The sequence below is a fragment of the Anser anser genome (genome assembly GCF_964211835.1).
Source record: "Anser anser genome assembly, chromosome: 2".
NCBI classification, from domain to species: Eukaryota; Metazoa; Chordata; class Aves; order Anseriformes; family Anatidae; genus Anser; species Anser anser.
Window position 1 is genome coordinate 110,903,748 of NC_139721.1, and position 22,145 is coordinate 110,925,892.

The following is a 22,145-nucleotide window of genomic DNA, read 5'->3' on the forward strand; positions in this document are numbered from 1 at the left end:
GATGCCATTGGAAAATGGCGAGTGGCAAACCCACGCCTGCTCCTGTCCTGGTGCTTGCTGTCCATAGTGCCCACTGCAACACATGGCTGGCAGAAAAGCTTGGGGAGTTACAAAACCCCATTTCACACCACATGATGGATTTGGAGCTGAGCTTTGCACTTGGCCTCGAGCTTCATGGGAGCAGCGGGGCTGGATACTCACTGCCATCGATTGCTGGGAGCGCTTTCATTGCGTTCGGCTTGAACGCTAAATATAAACAGAGATATCCGCCCGTGTTTGTTCGGATTCACTGAAATATTAAAACAAATGCTTGTGCCTGTGTTGCAGGGCAAGGTCTTCTTTCTTTTGCTAGAGCAATAGCCGTAATGAAACAAACTGTATTTTGTTTTCTTTCAGACAGGTGTGATGGCACACCTGTGGAGCTCAGGCTTGAATAGCAACTAGTAACCTTTTGTGGGTGAGGTGGGGGGCAAATCCTGCTTAACAAGGATGTCAAACTGATCTTTGTTCACTTCTCCCTACCAAGTATCTGTGGCAACAAACTGGAGACAGGTAAACAATCGGCTTCTGCTACCACAAGCTTTCCATTTACAGTTCACCAGGAGCTCTTATTATATGAAAGGAAAGGGTGGATGTGGTGTCAACACAAGGTAATAGTAATATTATTTGAACAGGTGTGTGGGGTGTTGCTAAAGTGAGAGAACGGGCGAACGGTAGGGAGCAGTTAGTACAGGGCTGTGCATGTAATAACCAGAGCTCACCCGCGTTTATTATCATAACAATCATGCACAGTGATAGGTTTCACAACGAGCTGGTCTGATTTACCCGGTGCATTACACCAGTTCTGTTGTTTCTTGCTTTCTTACTCCCTGCTGGAAAAGAGCCCGAGAAAATAGGCACATTAAAAACTCAGCGAGCAGCCCCACTGTGCATGCAGTTAGAAAGAGACAGCCCACCAGGCCACACTCATCCCCCAGCCCCTGCTCCTCCATGGACAACTTCACTGCTGATTTACGTCGGGGAAGAGAGCAAGCAGATTAAGTGTCTCAGGACTGCATTGCAAAAGGATGGCAGGTCTGTGGCTAGTGGTAGGGCACCTTGAAGCAGGGCGAGTCAAGTGTCTTGGAGGTTTAGTCTATACATCTGTTCTCTCTCATACGGTTAGTTTTAATAGCATATTTGCACTCTGTGACGTGTGTTATGTCAATACGTATCTCTGATCCAAATGTATATTCATATATGTGCGTATAGGGTTAGATATCCTTTCTGCAAGAAAACTATGCCACAGTGGAGAATGGAAATAGTAAAAATAATCTTTTGGATTCCACTTTTAAAGGGCTGGCTGGAATCACTTGTGAAAGGATTGATACAGTAGGAACAAACCTGGTGGAAATTTGCATGCTTCCATATTGGGGAAGTGGGAAACAAAGGGAAAATCATACCCCGGTATACTCTCAGGGTAGGAAGAGATGCTATGATTCACTGCAGACAGCTATGGAGGTTACAAAAGAGAAATCAGGAGACACTATAAATTACGTGAGGCTGTTCTAGACAATTAGACAACTCGTCGGTCCATTTACAACGCCGCTCATAGTTTTATATCAAATCTGATGAAAGAGTGGGAAACTGTAAGCAAGGAAATTTTGCACTCATTCTCTCTCCCTCTTCTCTCCTTAAGACCTATTTTGTTGAGTGAGATCTTAATGCATACCCTGAGTATTTTAATAAGAAACTCTTGCATGCCACTGGTTTGTGCAAACAGTGGTTGTATTATTATAGGGATGAATTAATCTTCCAGGCGTCCGTTTGTGTTACTCAGATCAGGCAGGGCTTATTTGCAAAGGGCTGACCCTGCTTCCTGGCAGGTTTGCTTGGAGATGCTGTGCCAGATTCCCCAGGGCTGATGCAAAGGCGTTCAGCTGGCACGTTTCGGGGACCAGAGGGACAGCCCCGCGGGGAAAGCAGGGCAAGTGGCTGTGGGACAGCAGCACACAAACCTGGGCTCAGTAGGCACTGTGAGGGTTCCTTCAGTGAATATTTAAGGTGGGTGGGAAACAACTATCCCCAGGCATGGGTCTGTATCCTTCTGGTAATGCAGGTTTAGCCTGAAGTCACAGAATAAAGTTTCAAGTATCTTGCTGCCTCTGATAAGCAGAACTGCCACAACTTCAGCACCTACCCATTTACAGATTCCATGAAATAAATGCTTAGTAGAAGGGTGGCTGTCATCTTGGGACCAATATTTTAGAAATTTCTTTATAGGCACATCAGATGTGCATCTTCAATGCTGCAACAGCTGTTGTTTGTTGAATGCAAACAGAAAAGGAAGGTGGGCAGTTGCACTGGCTGGGGCTCTTCCACAGTTCACTCAGTACATCAGATAGCTCTGACGGTATACATTTTTTTTTTTTTCAGAAGAGTGACATTTCACTAAATGTGAAGTGTGTGTGGGAACTAAAAAGTGTTGTCTTACATTTGGGTACTCTCTAATATTCTAAGGATCCAGGGTGTACTTTAAATATATGTTGTTCCTTAGAATTTCCTTGTACAAGTTAATAATATGCTGCTGTGTAAGCAGAGCAAACATGGGATAGACTCTTCACAAAGAGGAGGCAAGCTGTGGGCAGCTGGAGGGAGCACACGTGATCAGAAAGGTCCAGGTTTATAGTTTAAAGTGAGCAGTTCCATTTTATCTTTCTTTGCAGGCTTGATTATTTCACACTAGAAGACACATCCTTTAGGGTCATATCATAAAGTTCTTACTTTACGTTTTGGATGGGATTTGCCAGTCATTAAGTAGGTACTTAAGTAATTGAAAAGAATGGCCTAGTAACATTTTAGGCACATTTTGAAGAATTTCGTTGAATCAGGACTTTGATGAGAGAGAAGTGAGTTCTTTAATTGCCTAAGGCACAGTTTACTCCTTTGTTCGTGTAAGGTATTTATCCGTGATGCATCAGTCTCTTATTAGTTGGCTATCGCAGTGCAAAAGTTGGAGACAAAGTCACTGCAGTGTGCTGCAGAGATGGAGCCTTATAGGTGCATGACAGACCGTACAAATAATTCCTTGAACATACGTAGGGTGTGCTTATTAATAACATCGGTCAATTAATATAACTTTTTTTTTTTCATCAATACGAAGTCCTAGGAACACTGCAGTTCGTCCATTAAGTTTAGTCTCTCAGTACACGACGTGTACGTTTTGTAACTGGTGATTTTCCTTCGCTGACATTCTTCTACATCCTTGGAGCCGTCCCCGTCCTTTCAGGCAGCCTCAGTAAAATGCTGCCCTCTTTTGAGTGTAAGGACGCAGTGCAGCTCCTGGCACAGGCCGCCCGAAAGATGCTAGTGACTCCTGCGGGGCTGATGAACGAGGAAAAAGGCAGCACCGTATTTTATACTATTAAATAGAGTTAGGAGAGTTGCTAGAAAGAATTCATATTCTCTAAAATAGCAGTTCTCCTCTTTTCTTGATAAATTGGAAAACAGGCAAAGATGCCCTACTCTGTTTTGGAAATATCTTAGCCAGGGAAATTTCATTGTCTCCAGTGCCTGAATGGGGGGGGAAACCAAGTCCTGAAATTCTGTGCTTTAATTTACATGGGTCTTCACTCAAGTTGCAATCATTTCTTTGACTATTTGAGTGATGAGTTTTGATGAATGCCTATCTAGGTCTTGCAGCTGGAGGGAAAGTTTTTTTTGTTTGTTTGTTTGTTTTTTTTGAGAGAGAATTTATCCAAAGGAAAGAGGGACAGGCTGGCTGCTGATGGTCCTCTGCACCAGCAAAGAAACACTTAGGGTTACTCTAGTGTATAATAACCCAAAATGTTCACCCATTGGTATGAGGCCACTGTCATGGTGGCTGTAGAAACCACTGAATCTCCACCTTGAACAGCTTGTTTGGGAGATGTGTCTCCAGCTGGAGGCAGGAGATTGTTTCTCCAGCTGTTTCTTCTCTCCAGTGTCAAGCAGCTGTAAGGATAGGGCACACTGTTGTGCATCTTCAAGGAGGGAATATAAGGGAGATCTTGTGGGAAAAGCTATGCCGGAGAAGCCACCGCCTCCTTTTCTTCAATAGTGGCATTGACAAAAACTCCTCTCTTTCTCCCATACACACCCCTGCTGAACATCTCTGTCTGCTGGACGCATCAGGTGAAAGGGGCCATCTCATCATGTGTCAGGGGCTGTGCCTAGACGGAGCCGTACGGAAACCGAGCACCACCAGCAGGAGGGCGCATGGCTTTAGGTCCGTAGCGCTCCCAAAGATGCCATGGCACACGTAGGAACCAGGTCTCCTGGACATCAGACATTGCATGACAGGAGTCTGAAGAGGGAAGAAAGAGAGGAAAACACGCGCACCCATATAAACCCGCCGTCTTTTCCTTCCTTGGTATTTTTTAACAGGATTTTTCTGGGTGCTGTAAGAACATATATCTCTCTGCCTAGCCTCTCTAAAGCTGAAAGACAAAGGTAGGCAGCAAGGAGCAATATGCAAGCAAAACAATCAGGCTAACAATAGCTGTACATCCTGTTAGTTACGTGATCTGTGCAAAAGGGCATGCTTCTTAAAATTTCTCTTTTTTTTTTCTGAACCTACAGATTTTTTGACACAATAGTGAGGGTGATTAGTCCCAAATATCATCTGAAATAGGATAAACAGAAAGGGACTGGGCATGCTTATATCACTGGTAGTGTACACTATCTTGAATATATTAAATATGAGACAATGTAATAAAAATAAACAATACAGCATTGTGTCATTTGCAACTCAGACTAACAAAATATTGCCACATTTTTTTCTTACAAAGCTGGCTGAGCAGTGCTAGCTGGAAAGACCCCTAAAGCACATAAAGCTCTTATCTTCATACATTTCCCTAAAGAATAATAGATCAGTCAGTGCTCTGATGCTGTTTTAATAATGTACAATTTACAATTCATTTGGTTACCAAGCACTCACAGTGTAATTAATTTCACAGACCCTTTCTTGCACGTTCACACAGTTCATGACAATAAGGAGGGGAGGTGGGAAGACCTTGTCCCCCAGTGCCATACAGCAGAGCCTGGATGTCACGTCACCTGGCAGCTCTGGGGACAGCTGTGCCACTAGGTGGGTGGTGGGCTTCCCTTCTGTTCCTGCTACTGCCTGCCTTTCCCCTTCGCATATAAAAATACCCCATGGGGGATGTTGCCCCCTGCTCAGCCCACAGTGCCCCAGTGCCCCATCCCTCTATCACACACCATGCCATGTCACAGGACCGAGGTACCAAAACTGGAGGGAAAGCCTCCAGAAAGCCAGCATCGCACGCGCTGTTGGGGGGCTCGTTTCCACAGTCCCGGTATTTTTGCTTTTATGGGGAGTCTGTACAGTTTCCTGAGAGACTTGAATAATGGACTCTCTCTGCAATGAATGGAGCTGCTGCTCTGTGATGTCTTGCACATCAAAGCGATTTTTCAAATCTACGTTTACCTCTTTGATAAAGACAACACTGCAAGGAATTCTGCAGCTACAGAGGACCTGCTGGTCTGTGCATCCACCCAGAGCTGTTTTGACAGTGGCGTACGAATAGCAAGTCCTACAAGTGCTGGGTTTGTTTCCATTATCAAATAAACAGGTTTTTCCTTTTCTGAGTTTCTGAAACATTCTTTTCCTCTTCGAAGTTCACAATTCATATACATGCACAGTGTCTTTATACACATATAGTAATACTCATGTACATACATACACACACACACATATATATATGTATATACAACTTATATGCATGTCTGAGGGTTGAGGTTACAGTTCATGAAGGTTCAGTGCATAATCCTGGACAAGCACACAAGTACTTATATCGAAGTGCAGCTTAAAGCTGCATGGCTTGCTAACTTTCTATAACTGGAGATGCAGTCCCTTTCTTTTTCTAGTTGTTAAAAAGCTGTGAAAGGTAGCGTGTTCTTCAGGCACTAAAGACCATTGTAACTCAGAGCAATACATGTTTGATTAACCCCTCCCAGGCCCTGTGTGATTTGTACAAGGCATTAGCTGTAAGACTTACATCCTCCGTAGCGCTGCCTCTCCAGCTGGCTATTCAATCTTCTGGCATGTAGCCTATTGATTAGGTTTCCTGATCTCTTACTTGAACAAAGGCATGGTGATGCAGAGGCCGTGAAATACCACTTTCATGTCTTGTTTTCATATAGGATTTGGCGGTCAATTTGCCAACATATTGAAGACCTGCTGCTCGTATTTTTAACATCCATAGAAACTTAAATCTTCTGTGAATCAGGGCACATCTATAAACATAAGTGCAACAAGAAAATATGATTGAGGACATCATGCATGTTTCTATTAAAACAATAGCAGCAAATGTTATTATCAGTTCTTTCTATTTGTGGCATAATCATTATTAAAAGATTGAGTGGTTCATGTACCACAAGGTTCACCTCCCAACAGGGCTCCAAATCATCCTGGGTTGATTCGCAGGAAATTCAAAGTGAGGCATGGAAAGCTGACGGAGTCCGATCCCTATAGGAGAGCACTGGTCTCTCTTCTGTCCAGAGAAAGCACCCAGGGAAACATGATGTAAACCCTTCCTAAGATGCGGGAAATAGCAAATCTGAGAGGTTTCACTTTTAACCTTTGAATATCCAAGGGTCAAAATTTAGCCTTTGATCCAGGTGACTTTTGAGTGTGGTCGAGGAATAGATGAATGTCTAATTCTCTATTTTCCACTGTGTTACCTGTCTCGTACCTCTCCCACACAGTGCTCCTCTTGGCATCATTTTTGTTTTCGGTTCAACTATATTTAACGTTGCTCAAGAAATTAATACAACTGTGCTCATAAAATTCCCTCCCACACCAACCTGATTGCAAGGCAAAATTCTCTACTTCAAATTTCTGTGTCTGTACCTATCAACACAAACAAAGCACAGCATTGCTAAGAAGCATTCTTTGCTTTATTTCAGTATTTTTTTTCAACACTGAAATCAAACACATTTTTTTCAGATGTGAAAGTAAAGTTGACAATGCTTAAATGCACAATAACTAAACAGCACTGTGGAAGTGAGAGTATTTATCAGAAATATATAGAAAGACATTTTAAAATTTCATCACCTATCATTCTCTTCTCAGAAAAAAAAAAAAAATAATAGAAATCTGACAAACAAATCCAAACAATGGCTAAACCAAATCTCTTTCTTTTTTGATCACTGAGGGGAAAAGAAAAAAAAAAAAAGAATATTCCCATGCTTTTTAGTCTATGGTGAATAAGAGGTGGAAATAGGATGAGCTCTGTAGTGGAGAAGAAGTCAGGGATCTGGGCTGGTACCCACGTCATTCTGAGTTAGTTGTGTTAGATATCTTTCCTCAAATGAATTCCTTGCGAACCCACGGGGACTATCAATATTAGAAGGTTAAATGTACTTTGACGTGGAGGCCAGCTGGCACAAAATGGCCCACTCCATTCTCCTAATCCTCCTTCCTTCCAAAAATGTCTGTTGGGAACAGTCCCTGGCCAGAGTTAACACCTGAGCTGTGTCCAGGGATGGCTTGGGAGAGCTGTGCTTGACCCAAGCCAAAACCATGCCAAGGACCTCTCCAACAGTTTAACAATCCACGTAATTGAGCTCCAGCACCTGGGGACATTCCCTGGCACCGTTCCCTTTACTATCTGCACGTAGCCACACAGAGGAAACGGATTTGATAAAATACCGATATGATGACATTTTCAATGCAGGGTTATATGTTAAAATGCATTACAGCAGGCACTTTAAATGTGCTGGCCAAAATGGTTCATTGAAGTTTTGTAAAACAACCAGTGCATATAAGGATTGTTTTTTAAAAGAGAGCCTAAAATTTGCCAAAAGGAAGTCAGATCCCCAAGATGAAGGCAAGTCAGGATAATGATTAACTGGCTTGTTCATGGGAAGCTACCACTGTACCTTGCACAATGAACTTGACAACATAAGGCTTCTTGAAAGGAATGCAAAACAACAAGGCAAAACTCAAAGAAAAAGTGTGTCTTCAGTCAAGGACAAAATTATCATGTCATCTCGAGATGTGACAGGCCAGCTTACATAGCTTGGGTTTTACCAGCATAACTACCTGGCACCTTCTGTGATCAAGACGCCCACAGCTGTAATCTAATGTGATCTGGAGCTTATTCACTGATCACAGCTGTGTAATTTCAGGTAACATGCTTCCCTTGTTTAGTTTTGTTTAACATTGTTAAATATATAGTCAGACCATCTGCACAGTATTTTTTTAAATTGGAAATTACAACCATAACTTCCTTTTTATATATCAATAAACTAAATAGCAAAATTTCAAAGGGATCCTTCTCTACCAAACACTGAAGCAGAATGTTTGTCCCACGCCACACCATTGCCTAATTGCACACTAATTGGACAAACGTGATTAAATATTTCAAGATCTTTACTAATTGCCTCTATTTTAGCTTTAAAATTTGCTTGCCACCAACAAATTTAATGACACTGGTGTCTAGTCATCAGCAAAAAGCCCAAGAGTTGCTCTTTAAAATGTACCTAGTCAGAATATTTACTGATTGTGCATTGTTGTTTCCAATGTAGCTTAATTAGAAATCCAATCAGTTCTCTAAGTCTAATTATACTTGATTTGTAGATTCAGACTATGATACATAATGAAGCTAAGCAGCTAACAGTAAACGTGCTTGAAATGTAACAATAAGAGAAATATTTTTAATGCATGCCTTGTTATCATTTTAGAAACTCCAAGTAATATATGAGATCAAACACAAAGGGAAATACAGAGATTTATGACTCAATAGATTAAAAAAAAAAAAAAGCATGTTTTATCCTGCAGCAGTATAACTGATGTATGTTTAAAAATATTTCCTTTGTTTGTTTACTTATTTGTTTGGACAAAATAGTAGAATATATTTTGTGGATACTTTGATGTCTGTACTTCATTGCCTGCGTCTTACAGGAGTTATTTCTGACCTATATTTTAAGTGGCAATATCCTTCAGAAGATAGAAGCTGGGCTAGAGATGGTTACTGAGGCAGCAGTTCCTTTTAGCCGAGTCCCTGCATCCTCAATGCACCCTTAATTTACTGTTCGCTATGAGAAATACCCTTTAGGGGCCAAGGGCCAGATGTTTCTTTTTATTCCACGCTGTGCAGGGAAACATCTGCTCTGCTATTGTTTTTCACCTCAGTCCTACAGTCTGAACTGCAGCTGCATCCTTACACCAATGTTGTAAGATCAGACTAGTAGCTTGCCACTTTGTGTAGGCAAGGCATTGTCTACCGTCCCTAACATTTTGGTATAGTAGCAAACACTTTGATCCTGCTTAAGTAACAAGCAGCAGAAACATTTTCTAAAGGTCATGCAGTCTTGAGGTAAAGCTTCGAGCATGCAGAGGAGCAGGAAGGCAGTCCATCAGGCAGTCAGCCCAAGCCCCATGGTTGCATCCTTGTGTTTCTAAGAGAGGGATCAACAGGCACCCACACTTTGCCAATTAGTAAGCAATACAATTACTCAGGGGTTTCTGAGATATCGGTCTTTGTCATTGCTACCTCCCTACTTTGACAGTATTTAACATCGTCTTCTGCAGACCTCTTGGGGTCTGCATATTGCTATCAAAGGGTCCACCAAAAGAAGACAAAGCCTGGTGTTTGGGAACCTGTTTACTACAGAATAGATGAGATCTCCACTAGATTATTTTTATAGGAATCTAGAGATTAAAAACTGTTGAAAACGACCTAGGGTATCTCATATGGGAATAAACACCTCTCAGCCTGTGATGGGAAGGATTACGATCCAGGACTCCATGCCAGGAGAAGAGGTGAAAAGTAGGTAGCAGCAACCTTCAATGGGGTTGGGACAGAAAGCCCTGGAGGCTGCAGCAGAAACAAATTTGGGCACCCTGACACTTTCCTGTTAAGAGGACACTCCTGGGGAGTTTCCATACCTCAGATTTTTCTCTCCCTCCCTTTTTTTATTCTAAATATCTTCTGAAATCAAAACCCAGTCTTTTGCTGCAGTGAAAAAGCAGAACTATCTGGCGAGTCTGTGCGGAGTCTGCAGAAGATAAACTTGGGGAGCTCACCTTGCTAATTGCTGCGGCTCTATAAGAAACTTCATAAAGCAACCCATGAACGAAACCTGTTACCCAAGTTGTGATAACACCACCGAGAATACTGGGATGGCGAGAGGGAGGAAGGGAAGTCAAAAGGGCAAAACCAAGGAAGTACCTGCTAGGTAACAAGTGAAACAAGCAGGCAGGCAAGGTCAGCTCTACCATGGGCTTTCTCTGCCTGGGTGGTGGTGGTGGGGCAAGTCCTCAGTGTTTCCTGCCCACAAGACAATACTTGCCAGCTTTCCTGAGCACTTGAGCTCCCTGGATGGAGAGCACTAAACAGCAGCTGGCTATTATTTTCAGGCTTCCAGCATGATATTTTGTACCACATACAATGAGATAAATTTTAAATTATTTTTTGTTAAGTAACTGCTGCGACAGTGTTCTTTGAAGAACAAAAACTGTGAAGTGGACTTATTATTAAGAACTTGGCTCTGCTTTAATGGCAATGTTTGAAATATTTTTCTATGTTGTTCTACTTAATTTATTGAGTCCAGGGGTTGTGTTCCCCCTCCCCTCTCTTTTCTTTTCTGCCCTGAAAATAGGCTGTAGCAAGGACAAATTTTTTAAAACACAGTGAAATAAAATATTTCAGGCACATCCCCCATACTAACCAGTGTTCAATATTTTATCTTTCTTTCCTTTTTTTTTTTTTTCTTCATCTGTGTGCAATCAGCCTTGAAAATTTCCTTTGCCTTCAATTCTTTTACCTTTGATGGTATTCAGATTGCAGGCTCTGCCTTGGCCCCTCATGCCACCCTGTCTTCTATTTATATTATTAAAATGCAGCACTTGCTTTTTCATTTTACTCTGTTTACAGGGTATTGCTTTTATTGATTAATGTCTCAGACTCAAGTAAAATGCTAATCACACAGGGAAAAAAATGTAAGAAATTCAATACACTGATCTGTGGTGCCTGGCATGGGAAGTAGCTCACTAATTCACTTCTGATTTATATTTCAAATTGGGAGCAGCTCCACTCCACTCGTGGCGCTTGAAAACCCAGACCTCTTTGGCCAAAATGCGCAATGTGTTCCCATTTGTGGTCACATCATGGGACATGCAAATCCCAAGTGAGAAAGACTAGAAATTTTTTATGTTTAGCTTAATTTGGTTAGAACTGTGACCTTCAAACTCATATTATATGTATCTATTTTCTGCCAAAATGGTGTCCACTACATGTTCCCTCCTTGGGACGTGCCTGTCATACATGTGTGTGATCTAACAGCTGTGACAGTAAATAGCAGGCTGGCTTGGAAAAACAGATTAAACCCAGAGATACAAGCCTGAAGAAACTGGAAACCCCTCTCTGCTCGTGCAACACCAGTGGGTGACTGGGTTTAGTCATGTTCTTCTGCAGTGCCAACCCCTGAGTGCATATAAAGGGGTCAAGGCTCAAATTTTCTTGGCATCAACAGCAAGACTCAATTTTGTTGCATCAAAGAGGGGACAAGCTCTCCTTCACTGCCCCAATGAGAGTAGGTTTTTGGCAACTGTGTTTGTGGTTATCCTCCCACATCCTCTTTCCCCTTTCCTAAGCAATAACACCAGCAGCAAGACCACTTTCAGCGCCCAAGGAAATCACAGGCAAAGAAAGCAAAAGTGTGAGCAAGAGCTGCCCCATGCCTACTGGCAGCTGGGGTGAACAACATTATGAAAGCCTCCGTCTCATAAAGATGTGTTTCTGCCCACACCTGCCTTTTCCTTACATGTAGCCTACAAGATGCTGATGTGACTGTGTGCACAGTGCTGATGTGTCAGTCTTTGCGGGTTCAGGACCCATGTGGCTGAGTCCTTAACTACGGTGAGCTCTGAAATTTATTGTAAATCCATCCTTCTCCTCCATAGCTTTTGTTTGCACCAGGTGCTTAACTGGGAATAAGTGCTTAAATTATATTCACTTCAGTGGGATATAAGCAAGAGCTTCAAGTCAAACGTGGGTGCATGTCCTAACTTAAACAGTGATACTTTCCTGAAGCAGGATGTAAACTGTGACCCACATAAACAGTGTAACGCATTCAATCATCAAAAGTAGTTCTTGCTGGTGCAGTATGATTGTGAGCAGTATTTCTCAGCTTGAAATCTTTATATATAATCTATATATGCAGTGGAAACAAAGCTAAGATGACTTTAGAAAGTGTTCAGAGACTGGAAAAGGTTAATTGATGCTTTTATTTTTCTCCAAACCAGAAAGCTTTCTTTTCTTAAAAACTGTTTTATACTTTTCCCATTATGCTGTCTTTTTTCCCTTTTCCTCTTATTAATAAGGTCTGGCCCTCTTTAACATGCAACAAGAGCCTAATGAGCCATGCAGGCTTCTGTAATTTCTTCACTGTTGAAAATGCCTGACACTAATCTATGCCATTTATACTAATAAGAGGTGCATCAGCTGATATTTGGCGCAGTGAAAACATTTGAAATATACTTTGTTGAATTGCAGGTAGCAATTACTTACAAAGTTTACTCCACTATGGAAATAGATGCTCTAAAAATACTGTCACAGAGCTGTATGAGTTGCACAACACGCACAGTTCAAAAAAAAAAAACAAAAAAACACCACCAATGCCCAATGATATATTAGCTTTATGTTTTATGTAAATATGTCAAAGAGATACTGCAGGAAAATCATATCCTCCATTTTTTTCACTGCACAATGTTTATAGTTTACATGAACAATGAAGTGCTAACCTAAAATACGATGTCACATTTTATACTAAGTGGACATTAATAAATGCTAAATTGCAGGAGTACTCATCAGGAGTTTATGTTTTACATATGTATGCATACCACAACAATTCAGCATGATTAATGATGTTCCAGTGAATAGCCTGGATTTACATGTGGAAAAACAGGGGGAAGGGGAAATGCATTCCTTATATTTTTTTCTTCCTATTCTTAAGTGTAAGGTTTACACCTGCATTTCTTCACTATCTCAATGATAGCATTTCAGTCTGATGGAAATCCACTAATTCTAGTTACAGAAGTGCTGGCGCAGCTATGATGGAGTAAGTAAGGACACAAGTGAGGCAAGGTCTGTAGGGAGGGGCAGTATATTTTATGAGAGCAATCAGTGCAGCTGGAAAACGCAGACAAGTTTCTGGGTGCACAATCTTTTTCTCAGGTTTGAGGCAAAGGATGCAAAAGTCCATGTCAGACCTGAACAAAAACTCTGTGCCTGAAAATTTTTCCAGTTAAATCAGTCAAACTAATAAAAACCACTACCTCTCCCTTCGTATTTTAGAAGGGTGGAAAGTATTATCATCCCTGCTTCAAGATGCTGGAAGGGAGAAGCAGAGAGAGACTGGGCTAAAATCCAGATGTGCTGGCTGCCCAGGTAACAGCAGCTCAGCTTCCTTCCCCTGCTTGCTCTGCTGCCTTCTGGTGAAGACATAAAGATCCAAGAGAAGGGACTGCGGGGATTCACATTTCTGAAGATATGCTCCAGGCACATAGTTACCCTGAGGTTTTGGAAACACAAGTTCATACCTCCAATTAAATAGGAAAAACAAGCACCCGCTGTTGTATCGTATTTGTGTTCTTCTGTCTGCCAAGCATGGGGAATAGAGCTGGCAACTCCCCAGAGGCTGCAAACTTACTCTTTTTAAGAAAGAAGGCATAAAGTAGAAGGGACGTGGCACAGAAATCCCTGACCTGCCCAGCCTGGGTGCATGGAGAGGTGGAGTGTGACTGGTGGGTCTTTGCAGCGTAGGGATCAGGTGGACCAGCTAAGGGGGATGACACAAAGTGATCTTCAGCTGGATTTAGAAACTAGGTGTGAAATTTTCCATCTGGAGCAGGATGTGACCTGTTAATGACACTGGTGTCAAGGTGTCCTCCCATTTTATCAAGCCCTGCCTAGACATCCCCTGTCCTAGGCACACAGTTGTCCTCCAAGTTTCTTTGTTTGCCAGCTTGTGTATCACTGTCAAGAACCTGTTGCAATCCACACTCCTTCTCATCTTTGTTGTTGCCTAATCCTGATTTTTGTAGTTATGTGTTATTAAAACCACACACACCTCATAAGAACATGAATTCACCAGAAAGGAGCAGGTGTGAACAGTCATCCCAATGCCCATGTCATGGACATGCAGAGAGCCATACCAAGAGCAATGCACTCCCACCTCTGGTGGGAGCCCTGTAGATGCTCTCGATTTCCACCCACAGGACCAGAGCGCTGTCACATCTCTTAGATCTTTCCTTCAGAGACATCCTGGGGCAGGGAGCTCCAAGTACTAGTTATGCACTGAGAAGGAAATAGATTTACCTCTATCATTTGTAATCGTACAGTCTTCTTACAAAACCAAGTATACTCATGTTTGTAATTTATGGAGAAGTGTTAACAACAGCACCTTTTTAAGATCGTTTGTTTTTCTGTGAACATATCCTCATCAGTTTCTCCATAAGGCAAACATCCTAACAATGGCAGTCATCTTCCTATGGAGAACTCTATGTGTAGTCCCTTTATTTTAGAGGAAATATATTAGTTTAATGTTTTCAATAATTCTTAAAATAAAATTGTATTGTGACCCACCTCCTAGTCTGGAGGAAAGGTGACAGCGTCCAAGGGAGTCCAGGGTCTTCATTATTGTCTCTTTCTTTCCTTGGCATTTTATACTGTGAGTGAGGATGTGCTATGCCTCCATTCCTCAGACTCTCCCAAAACAAAATCTCTTTCTTAGGTTATCAAGGCTAATTTACAACCCAGCAATGCACACAAGTAGTTCAAACAGTTCTTTTAAAGTGTATTTCTTTGCACTCGTTAAAACTGGATTTGGTGTGCTATGGATCTGCCTGCTTGCTGTGTCCCCTCTGAAGTCATTCAACAATTCCCTTAGTCTAGGTGGTAGCCAGTATTTTGCTGCTTTCTCCATCACCACTACTCTGTCTTTCTGCATGTCCTGGATCATGCCTAAGGGACCTGTTGTGGTCCAGGTCCTCCTTGCTGCAAATGCTGCGTAAAGACAGAGGAAGGCGACACCAGCCCTGCATGCTTTCATTCCTCAGCCATGTTTAACTCCCAGGCAAAAGGCTCAGCACCTCCACTGGTGCTGGCTCCCATGGGTCAGCAAAGAGTGGACATGTGCCTGCTTAGAGCTGACTGTGGGCCCTCCACAGCAGACAAAAGGATAATAACAAATACAGGCAAGCAGCATGGCAGGCAGGAAATTCAGCTTGCTGCTTGCCAAAGTGCTCCAAATGGCTGATATTTTCCAGTCTGTGCATCCCTTTAAATATTCGGCATGGGTCATGGTAATCTGTGCTGTTATGGTCCCTCTCCTACCGCTCGTTTTTGCCTGATGTTGCTTTAGCAATCCTGCTGCTTCTCAGTCACTGAGAAAGCAGCTCTGTAACTCCTCTGGCAGCGTTCTTCCCATTGAAGTGGATTCTCAAATTCCAGAAAAGCATTCTTTGATTTATCCACGCAGAGTGTGTAGCACCAGGGCAGGTTGAACCGGGGGCTGTCAGGATCTGCAACTCATCCCCCAGACAATTACTGGACAGCCATGTCTCCACACTGCTCTCCTCTTAACCTTCCCCAGCATAAGTGTGCTAACTCCCTGAAGATTATCAGTCTGTCTGGAGGTGTGACTGAAAGGAGCTCAGCTCCTCTCGAGGAGCCGCTCCCCTATCCTACTAAATCACCAGCTATAATCTGAAGCACTTACGCAAAAACAAACAAAATAATCTTCCAGGAAACACTAATAGTGCAATGTCAATACTCACATCGTGTGTGTCAACTGTCCTATTAATTATTATCATTACCTGCCTTCAGGAATTGAATGAAACTGCAGTTCTAGCACTGTGGGAAACCAGCGTTAATTGGGAAAAAGACTACAGAAGCACGTTTGTGTATTTGCATGTCTCCCCTCTCTCCCTGTGTACACACACAAAACAAAATGTACCCATTCACCTATGCTGCCTTCCATGCATGTATGTAGACACACACATATTTTATATGTACACACACACGTTCTGTCCAACCTCCTAATTTAGTCAAATACGGCACACACAGAGGTACGTGCCGTCTTCCCGAGGAGCTTATTTTGCAAATGTTGCTCTATATTCTTAGCCTGTTGTTCAAATACATGCAAACATACACTCTGCGAGGGTACGTCTTATGCCCTGCATCTCAACATTTTCCAACAGATGTTAGCTAATGTGGTTGTAGAAGGTTCACTCTGGATGTAGTGAGCCCAATAAATCTTCCTCTTAAATGCAGACACTCCACCATCCCGGCATCTTATACCTATAATACATTTTAATTACTTGGCTATTCAAATTATACTAAATTAGATCTGCACGGAGCTGCATCACGGATTTCTCAATTTACATTTAATCCATGGCAAACAAAATAAAAAAAATGGCAAGCACACTTTTTATTGGAACTTGCGGGAGCTACTGAAGTCTGATACCTTTAAAATTATTAAGTGACAAAGATTACTGGCACTAAGGTTCTACTTTGCTTCCCCATTAGCCGTTTAGGTGACAGCTGCTGTATTACACATAAAGATGAACCATTCCTTGAGGGATGATAGTGGTTCCGCTGTGACACTACTGGCATAAAGCATTATCAGACCATAGCTGTGCTTAGAGCCATCACAGTCTCCTAGGCACCTATCAGTACCCTCATTATCTGCATCACAGAGTGTCTAGAAAGAACACTGCCAGGCTTCACAGCTTTGCAGCTCATTTGAGAAGCGGAAATTAAATGTCCCAGGAGAAAAAACAGGCACATTGTAACAGCACCAGTGCTGTGCACCAATAACATGTTGACTGCTGTTGCACTGACTTCTGTCTCATTAATTTAATAGGCTCCTGGACTGGGGATGGGAAGGTGGAGAGGCAGCCTTTACAGGCAGATTACTGAGCAGGGCTCTCTGTGCTGATTGCGAATCCAGATCAGAGTGAGAACTTACACTAAGCACCACCGCACTTTAGATACCCGTCCTGACTGCTGCAGCTGCCGCGTGGTGAGACAAACCAGGGAGAGGCGCTGAGACAGGAGCAAAATTAGCTCGTCGTATACACAGTCTGCACTCAGGTTGTCCTCAGCCCCCGTGTGAAGGAAGGGAGAGCAGCACCAGTGCCTTTGCTGACTGTGTGCATATGTGAGTGCTAAAGGAGAGCCTAAGATGGGGAGCGCTGCATTCTGATGAGAACACATTAGCAGAGAGGGTCCCGCAGTAGGGCAGCACAACTCCGCTCTTTTAAAGGGGCTGGTTTGCTTTCTCCCTCTGAAGAAGGAAAATTCATTCGTCTGGGGAGGTCCAGCAAAATGCACAGTCCTCCCTGAAGCTCGTGAAGGACCTGAGCAGAGCATACATCGGGTGGCCCAGGGGTGTCTTGCTGAAACAACACATTTAAACAGCTCTCGCTTATGCTGAAGCCAATCAGCGTACGTCAGTGAAGAAAAATGGACACATTTTATTAACTTGTCAGATTTCACATGTGAGATCACCTGAAAGAAATTTGGAGATTCAAAAATTTCCCGTTTCTTTTTAGTTACTTACATCAGGTGAGTTTGTGCATTGAAAGGACACTGTAGGGGATGTCAGTGGAAGCAGGACAGGTCTGCAAATGTGTATGTTGTGAGAGATCGCGTTCATTAAAGCGACTTCTCTGCCAAAAGGGTGCTTGGGTAGTTGTGTGCATATAGGTTCTCCCTCTCTTTATTTGCATGGGTGGGTGATAAAAAAGGAGGCAGAAACAGAAAGTAAGTGGACTCATTTTTACAGCCTCACTCCCTCATTCAGAATGAGTAAAGCCATTTTACTCACCATGCAGGATCTGAATCCTCCCAGCTCCACTGTTTCTCCTCTAGGTTTTGTAGGGGTTACTCAAGTGCTCCAGGATCCATGCTGAGCTATGGGCCAGAAAAGGAATCCTTCAGAAAGTATGTATATTGTGCCTTTTTCTTGGCATTCGGTAATGCAGAATTTTCTGGACCATATAACAAAAATGCAGAATCTGCATTATCTAGAAACACAAACAGACCAATGACTGCGTGAAAAGCAGGTGGAAACCTTGTTTTGAAGGCCCTGTGGGAAATAATGCCAAAGGAATTGCAGTTTGAAGGGCTATTAAAAATAAAATAAAATAAAATAAAATAAAATAAAATAAAATAAAATAAAATAAAATAAAATAAAATAAAATAAAATAAAATAAAATAAAATAAAATAAAATAAAATAAAAATATGCACACATATGGCACCTTCAGTATATCCCCACCCCTTGGAAATGTTATGGATCCCAGGAGTTGTACACTTCTCTGGAAGCCCGCAGTCAGTAAAAAGGGAAACTTCCTTCAATGTCCCACCTAATGACATTCAAATAAATATAGTTAAGATTTTTCTAACTGGAAATGAACTGGAAAAAATACTTCAGGAAAATCTTTCCAGAATTTTTATCCAAATTGATTCCTTGGAAGGTTTCCTAAAAGTTTATAGCAATTACAGACATTACTCTGGTATACTTAAGATTTGATCTGGCTTAAGGAAGCAATCCCACATAACACCTTTTTTTTTTCTTCCCAGGTTCTTGTAAAAGCACTTGCTACAATAGGCAGTGTACTTTTGGTTGCTTCCACATCACTTCTGCGTTCATACTCTGGGCTGACACTCCCCAGATGTCCTTGTACAAGGGCAAAAGTCTTAAGAGTTTTGGGCTAGGGTGGGGGTTGAAACAGTGATCAGAAATGTTGGGATTATCTAAACATTAAAAGCAAACTTTCAGATGCTCATGGTGCTCAAACTTTTAAACCCAATTCTAAAACCTCACTTTTAGAAAAGCCTAATCCCAGCAGGACACAGAATAGAAAAACGCTTCTAGCATGTGTTGGAAGAACTGAGGAGGTGGTGGAGGGGCTTGAAGCTCATCCTTTGCCCAACAACTGTGGATGTCTTCTCTCTTATTCAACAGTGCATGGAAGAGATAGGCCTATACATAGGTTATACCTGACTGCAATGGTTTGCTCTTTTGCATAAATACGTATATGGTAATATCCTGGATAACTAGAAGTCACTGGGTTCAGTAGCATCAGAAGGAGATACTGAATGGTAAATCCAAGGGAACTACATGAGGAAATTTTCCATGTCTGAATGTGTGTCATTACACCCTTTGACCTGATGATGATGGTGATCTTAAACAGTAAGCCTGGTTTGTTTTCAAAACTACCTCTGGGCAAAGATAAGTGTCTAACTCCCATGTAGGTGCTGCAAATTCACATGCACAGGAGGAAAAGGATACTATGTTTACATAAATACGTGTTCATGACTGCACCTTTCTTCTATTTAGACAGGGAATTATGGAATAAAAATCTCTTTCTGTATTGCTCTTTTTCCTGGGGTTCAGGTGGTGGTGGTGGTAAAGGAAGACCTTTTTTAAACTAAAGAAAATTACAGGAAGTCATGTTAACTGAGAGTGAAGACAGGGACAGCAGAAAGGTAGTGATGCCCACATCTTCACTGCTGAGTGTATGGATGACATGCCATTCCCTATACCTTTTGCAACAAAGGTCTACGGTGTGAGTCTTACAAAACACTGGTTCTCTTAGAGGTACCCAATTGAAAGAAAGATCTAGTTGCAAGAAAACTAGGTAAGGCTCAATCCAGATAAGATAACAAGAATCCTCTTTGACCAGAAAAAAATGTCAAAACAGGTGAGGTACATGCAGGGACACAGGACCAGAAAGCATCACCTGTGTCATTGAATTCAGTCTCCTCAGCCATAAGTGAGTCAAATCCTGTAATACTCTGGGATCCAGGAACATTTCCTAGTTCTCTGGTCTGGGAGCAAGATATTCCCTGCCACTGGCAATGCCTGCTTCCAGAGAAAAGGAAACCTAAATGCAGGGATAGAACAGGCTCCCCAGTAGCACCTGCAGGTGCCCAGCCTGCCCCTCCAGCAGACCTCCTCCATCCCCTGGTACCACCCCCACAAGCCATGTCTCCCAGGTAATAACCCAGTGTTGCTCCTAAAGCCTCCATCACCTTCACCCTGCTGAAACACCTTCTTTCACTCCCTTTAGCAGGACAAGACAGATGCCCCAGCTGGTTTCCATGGGACGGGTACAAGCAATTTCTCATCTGGGGCATACCAGAGGGCGAGCCTAGAGCCCAGACTTCAGGGATACACTGACAATATACACTGCACAGACAGTATCTCCAGGCTCACAATATACTATACCTCATTGCTTGTTGTAAGACAGAGAATAATAATAAAAAGACAGAGAATAATAATAAGACAGAATAATAATTTAAAAAATCCTTTCATTTCCATTGGGAATCTTGAAGAGCTTGTATGTCCAGTTACAAATGTTGGATCTGCTGCGCATTTCTGTTTTGCAGTTAAGTAAGGGACAAGTTGTGGGGAAAGGTTTCTAAAATAATGTCCCTTTTCCAGACACAGGGAAAAAAACCTTGTTCTAAACACATGAGCATGGATGTCAGAGTAACAAGATGAAACTTCCAATACATGATCTCTTTCGAGCTAAAATATGGCAAGAGGCATTTGTATTAAATACACAGCATTACCTTACATTCTTATTTCTACTTATACCAGTGTATGCATCCTCCCACAGGATAATTTTGGATAACGCACACTAAGGCAGCCATGGATTGTAACACTACCATACATAAAATATATGCTCGCATAGTGGACAAAGGTAGCTGAGGCAAGTCTCTAGGCTAACAGCCTCATCACACATTCCTGCAGCTTCATGGCCATGCCTTTGTTTGGGCAGCGATGTCCCCATGCGGTTCAGTGGGATTGGGATGCAAGTCATTCAGAATCATTAGTTCGTGCATTGAACTCTCAGTTCATAGCATGCCCTTGGAAGCACTCATTCATTCAAAGCAAGGGCACTGCCTCTAGTTTTCTCTGATGGTATTTCAAGCTCCAGTTCAGAAGTTTTAAGGATTTTGGGAAGAGGGGATAAAAGTTTAGTTAAGTCTAACTTACTCCTGTTTGCCCTCAAGACATGCCAGGGGGCTTCCTCTGATGCCTGGCATCTGATTCCAAGTGCACAAGCATTGCTGCAGAAACTCCCACTGATTTAAGTGGTGTTACAGAAGATTTACACAAGCATAATTGAAGGATCCTTTTTATTTTGAAAATGTTCTGGGTCAAAACCTGGAAGAAAACATATAGGGATTAATATGAACTTATCACCCCTACATTAATTTCCAGTGACAGACCCATTTCTTTCCATTCCATCTTGCTATTGCTCCCAAGGCAGTAAGCTGAGAAAGCCAGCTCTGCCCATCTCAGAGGTAATTGAAGTCGTGTCTTCTTCACTCTTGGTGTTTTAGGTCCCCAAGGAAATGGACCATTATTCTGTCCACATTATCCAAGAAGACCATAGCAATTGTTAGAAATTGAAATTGAAAATAATCTAGGCAATCTGTTTGTATGAACTGCATTTTGCCTGTCCAGCCAAGTAGAATACAGACTGCCTCACCAGCTTGTTCTGAATGCAAGCTCCATATTGTGAGGCTTGCAGTAAAAGGAGAAAATTCGTTTCATCTATTTCTGCTTTTCAGTGTGTCACCTGGAGCCCCAGATATTCTCTTTGCTTTTTCCTGCCCGAACAAAATGTCTCTCCCTTTGAAGAATTTCTGCAATATGAATTATAATCTCTGCTCAGAGAATTAATAGATTTTGCCAGTTTGTAGCCAGTATCCCTATTAATGCTATCTAACTGACTTATTTTAGAAACACGCATTAAACATATGCTTTAAAAAAAAACAACAGCAAAACAAAACTATGTACAAATCTTTCAGGAACTGGAAGAATATATAGAAAAAATAAACTTTGCAGTCATCTCTCGGATGCTGGATTCTTCCAGACTCACAGCTGCTTGAATGCCTTCTGCCAGCTGAGTGAAGAGTTTGATGCGATAACAAAAGAGCTTCCCTGGAAAAGCCAAAAATATGCCTGTAGCCCAGCAGCTGACCAGCTCAGCAGCACGGGTGACTGCAAGCACAAGCCGACAGTTTCTCTGTTCATTCCTCCAGCTCCTGACTAAATGCTGAGTCTAGTATAA